Below are 6,000 nucleotides of genomic sequence, written 5' to 3'. Positions count from 1 at the left end.
CCATGTGACGGTAGATACAACAGCAAAACATGACTCTTCAAGTGATATTCTGGGTTTTTCAAAATTTCCATTAAAAAGTCTTGTGCTAAATTTTAAGGACAAAATTATGTAGTAAGGGATGATACAAATTAATGGTTAGCAGTTCCTGTTTTTGTTAACAAATGCGACAGCTGATGTGGCAGAATCCATTTTCTGAGTTCAAAACATTTGGATACTATGGTGCTGGGGGCTACAAAGACAGCATAGACAGAAAATCATTTAGTGAACCTAAAACCAAATATAGCATACAATTTACTAATGTAAAAGATAATTGTCCGCAGGTGAAATTTACCTGCTTTAGTTTTAGGTTACATTTCAGGCCTGAGGGGCAGATTCTCAACGGTATAAATTGTCATAACTCTAATGACTTTAAGGGACCTCTGACACTTTCAGGAGTAGCTCCTCAGCTGGTGTAAACGCTGTCCAGATTTCAGAGTAGCAGCCGTGTTAGTCTGTATTTGCAAAAAGAAAAGGAGTACTTGTGGCACCTTAGAGACTAACACATTTATTTGAGCATAAGCTTTCGAAACTAAACGAAAGCTTATGCTCAAATAAATTTATTAGTCTCTAAGGTGCCACAAGTACTCCTTTTTCTTTTTGTCCAGATTTGTGAACCTGGGCTGCGTTCATTGAAACTCCTGCCTCCATGGCAGGAAACTAAGATTTTTAGCTGTGCACACATTGGATAGTTTTACATTTACTTACAGCCTTTGAGTTCTTTTGTTCAAAAGTAGTGAAACTCAGGAGTGTGGAAACCGTGTAATGTGCAATTGTTTCACTTCTTATGCAAATGAGTCTTCCTGCCTTTGGTAAGGCCTAGAATTGTCAGATTCATGAAATGAATATAGTCCTTGGCATAATAAAAATCTGTGACTCTTTTCTAGGCACATTGCTTAAGGCACTGTGATTAAATCAGTTTTTAACAGTTTACCCACTTCCAGGCAGTGACGTAGTAACCTCTCTAATCAAAAATGCCCAAACCTACACTAGTTGAAAGCTACTTGCCAGTTAATAAATAGCATTGTGGCTGTATAAAGAATGACGTAAATCTAATGCTTCCAGTTTGTAGGAGATATTTGTTCATTTCAGAGATTATAGAGATGGAACAATTAAACAAGCATTGTGCTGCTCGGTATTGTTTCAAGTTTGTCTCTTAAAGCTGTCTTTACTGGCTTGCCTTTGCATCAGCAATATATTCAGTATAGTGATGAGATTAAATGAGAGTTCTTTGAGCTCCAGCTGCATCTGTCTCACAAGCAGCTTCCATAAATAACTCAGTTTACTGATTTAAGATAATTACCTAGGTCAGTTTTAAATGATTGCTTCCCTGGTTGTTAGACCCACAGCAGATATCCCTATGAGATAAGGGAGCAGGCAGATACCGGACACAGTGTTGGTATATAATTCACAAATATTCTTTATTGCTTACAAAATAAACCACTCGCTCCACATTCATAACTCAAGCATACTACACCAGAGTCTGAAGATCAGAATTGATGTCCTGATGGCAAGTTGACGTTCAGTCTGATCAGAAGATGCGGGGAGCCAGCACTACTACATCTTAATCCAAACAGGGCTCTGGATCCACAAACGACTCCAAATTGCAAGTGTACTGAACATCATTTATAATCCACTCCGTCACGTCATCAGTTGTCTGGGCAATTTCAAAGAGACAGTTCTGGGCAAACTGGGCAAAACCCCAAGATGTTTAGAAACAGTCACAGGTCCAAGATGTTCCTCTTTCCCCAGTTCTTGTTTACAACTGCAGCAGATACATTGCAATAGGTACATTGTCATGGCAATGCCCCCAATGTTATTTCCTTATCTGGTATTTCTCCATCTTTCTCATAACAAAGTTATTTTTCACAAACAGCTCTTGACCACTTAAAACCTCATATTCTTGCTTCGGTTATCAACACGCAACTCACGTCAAGCATACTTCATCCATGCTAGGTCTATAACATATTACATGGATATATGGATTATATATTTGGGGAATGATCCAAAATCCATTGAGAATCAATGGAAAGACTATGAACTTCAGTGGGTTTTGAATCAAGTGCTTGGAGTTCTAAATGAAGATTTCATTTGAGGGAACCCTCTTTCAAATATAAGAAGAATTTAGTCACAAATCCAGTAGTTTGTTTGATCACCTGACAATTATATTCAAACCCTCTGTGACTTTGTAGATACTGGGCTGAATTTAGTCCTTATGATTTTTCTAATTCAGTATAAGGAAATATCTCAATTATAAATAAAATAAACTGTAATACAAGCTCAATACACCTGGTAGGTTAGCTGTGATCCACCTGGTAAGACAAAATGTAGAAATGTATACCATGCAATTCACTATTCTCACCAATTCCCATTGAGCATGAGGTTTACCACTTCAAAGCTGATTTAAAAAAATACTTTGAAATTTAGTTGGAGACTACTTGTAAACAATTTAACAGGCAGTGTTTTTTAACAAATAAGAGTGATATGTACTGAGGGCCAGATTTTTAAAAGTATTTAGGTGCCTAAAGATTCAGATAGGTGCCTAGTGGAATTTTCAAAAGCATAGTTTTCAGATGGGAATTAGATGTTTTTGAAAATCCCACTGGGTGCCTATCTGAATTTCTAAATGCCTAAACACCCCTTAAAAATCTAGTCCAGAGAGCTTAATAGACAAAAATGGCAATAGCTTAGACAAACCTGATTGTAGAGTAGATACTGTTCCAAAGCTCTGGCACATAAGTCTTCTTTTTTCAGGAAAGTCTCTCGCTGATTTCAAATGATAAAGACAAGGTTTGTGCCTCTGTCTCTAAAGAAGACCAAAATGTGCAAAGCTGCAGGCCTAAAGTTAAGCTCCTAAATCCACATTTGTGAACTAAATGAAGATGGCCTGATTTTCAGAGGTGGTTAGCACTGGAAACTGTCATTAGAGTCAATGCATAATTTTAACTGAGGTCAAGCTTTTAGCAATAGTGAGACAGAATAGAATGTAGGATTGAAGTGAAGACTGCTTCGAAGGTATTTGCTTTAAAAATGAATCTCTTTTTTGAACTGAGTTGTTAGTTTAATTGAACAGTTAATAAGTTGGAAAATAACCAAGAAAAGATCATACAGGAAAAAATCAAACAATGAGAGAATTGGAGGGTTGTTTCCTTATTAAAATGGGGACGTACTAAGAAGCCAATAAAGTTTACAAATAGCTGAAGGGAGGGAAAGTAATTATTTAGGCTGGTCCATGAAATTAAGCAATGGAAGGAAAAGTGAAATGAATCAATTCTAATTGGGAACACTAATGAAAGGGAAGGGGAATTCTAATGGTGAACACTGTTCAACAATGGAATAGTTTTATATGACAGAGTGGAAGCCTCATTGCTAATGTCATTGGGAATGGGAAATATAGGGAACAATCCTGCACTTGTAGTAGAAGGATTGTTCATTTGACCCCGATGGCCCCTGATCTTGCAAAAAGTGATGCATATGCTTAATTTTATGTACTCTGAGTAGTCCCACTGATTTCAGTGAGAGTACTCAGTGTATAAAGTTAAGCACGTACATAAGTATTTACAAGATCAGGGTCTAGGACTTTCTCAACTCTAATTTCTTTGATTGTTCTTGAACTCCGATTATTGATGCTATCAGATGGATAATTATAGGCTGAAGATGGAAGACTGTTTTTTCCTTGAAAGAAATACCAACTTGCAACTGACAGGAAATGTGTTCTCATCTTGGAATCACATGATTTGACTAGAGATTTCCTTGTTGCTAGCCTCATTATTTTTAAAAATAATTTACTGCAACTAAAAATATCTCTAAATGTGCCTATTGAGACATCAGATTGTCTTCAAAAAGCCAAATAAGATCAATAGGCATAATTCAAAAGATTAACTGCATCCATTATCAGCTAGAAGCCAATTAATTGGTATTTCATTTAAAACCAAAAATCCTTTCTATAATTTTATGCATCTTCCAGTGATAATTATAAGACTAATAATGCCTAGAAAAACTAAATCACTCACTCTAAAATACATTTTAGACATTCTAAGAGGCAAGCAGTTTTTATCTAGCTCCCACAAAAGAAGCTGTTAATTTAAAATTAAGGTGGCTCAGGCATATTTCAGTCAACATAATCAGTAAGGCCTAGGATCCTCACTTCCATCAAAGTCACTGAAGATCGGAGCCTCAATACTCTTGTGGATCTGGGTGTAAGGCTCTGATTCTACAACCACTTGAATACATGATTAACTTTGAAGTCAATGGGTTACTCATATGAACAAAGTTAAGCAAATGCATATTTGCAAGACTGGGGCCTAAAAGTCTAGGAAGTCATTATTTAAGGTAATGTTAAGAAACTCACCAATCCACATACTGCCAACTTTGCTGTTGCACAACACACATACAATCACAACTTTTTCTCTTCCAGTACAAACCTATGTCACTCAGTCCATGCTCCCAGTTTTTCAGAATCAACATAAATTACTTTAATTATCACCATATAATTTTTGAAGTAGATACATTCTGACAATGTATGATTTCTCAGCTTCTGAAGTATCTTCATACGCTTAAACAGCCATACAGTTTACTATACTTTTTTTGCATCATTTCACACATTCTCAAGAAAAAAACTTATACTTTTGCTTATAAAAACCCCAAACATATTTGCAGCCTCTTCAAAACACCATTTACTCTTTATCTATTATCTGTATTTATTTTAAACTGACATTTCTCAAAGTCAGATTTACATGCTTCAAGAGCTGAGTACTTCAGGTCTGAGTTAAGGTTGAGCATTTAATTTTTATGTACTTTTTAAAAAATCACTTCAGAGCCGTGCAGAACATATGCTAGAAAATGGTGACTTTATTAACAAAGCTCTTATACTGACTTTCCTTGCATAATTAAAAGTAGAGCTGGGTAAAAATAAATAAATCAGACATATAGTTCATTCCCTGAAAAATACAATTTTGGTTGACCCAAAACTATTTGTGAATTTGATATAAATTTACCAAATAGTTTTGGCAAAATAAATAAATAAAATTAAAAATACAACCAGGACTTAGGCACAATTTACAAATGAGAAGGAGGAGCCTGCCTTATACCTTTAGCTTATTGGTTAGGGAACTCAGATGAGATGCAGGAGACCCAACTCAGTTCTGTCTGACGTGGAGCAGGAATTTTAATGGGGGTCTCACACATTGCAGGAGAGCGTTGTAGCCACCACAGTATGGGATACTCTGGTGTGCATGTTGAGGGAAGGGAGAAAGGGATCTCAATCTTTTTCCCTGAAGCTGTTTCACCCTGTATACATAAATAGTCATTGACACAGGGATTTGAACTTAGATCACATATATTGCTAGAGACTACCCTAACCCCTGGGCTAGGTCAGTCTAATCTGGGTCCTTTTTTTTTTTGTCACTTTCTCTTGTTGAAACTGTTCCACTTTGTACAAAAATACTTGAATAGTCATTGGGCCAGAGAGTGAGCCTGACCATGATGCTATAGCCTAGTGATTAATGCACTCAGTAGGGAAGGGAGAGCTCCAAGTTCATGTCTTTAATCCAATGCTTATTTAGTTATGTATACATACTAGAATTGCTTCAGCAGGAGATATTGAGAGAGAACCACAGCATGCTATCCCAGTGCCCAGCTAGCTCTATTCAGAGACATAGTTTCAAACTTATGCATGACCTGGCTAATTTTTAAAAGAAGGCTGCAGTGAAAAGATTGACTAAAGAAAAATTATATAGATCTGTTAAATAAAAAATAACTGCAGTGTACAGTAACAGGCACAACTGCAAAGTGCATGGTTTTCACTGACTTAGTTATATAACTGTGTGTGGGTGCTGGCACTGTACCAAGTAACATTGCCAGAAAATAAAATGTTCTTCTACTGCTGAATTATAGATAAGTTACAAATGAACAGCTCTGATTTGCTTTCTTTGCTTGTTTCTGTTTCTTTGCTTAATAACTTCT

The sequence above is a fragment of the Dermochelys coriacea genome, chromosome 4 (assembly GCF_009764565.3).
Source record: "Dermochelys coriacea isolate rDerCor1 chromosome 4, rDerCor1.pri.v4, whole genome shotgun sequence".
NCBI lineage: Eukaryota > Metazoa > Chordata > Testudines > Dermochelyidae > Dermochelys > Dermochelys coriacea.
This window is presented reverse-complemented; position numbering follows the sequence as displayed.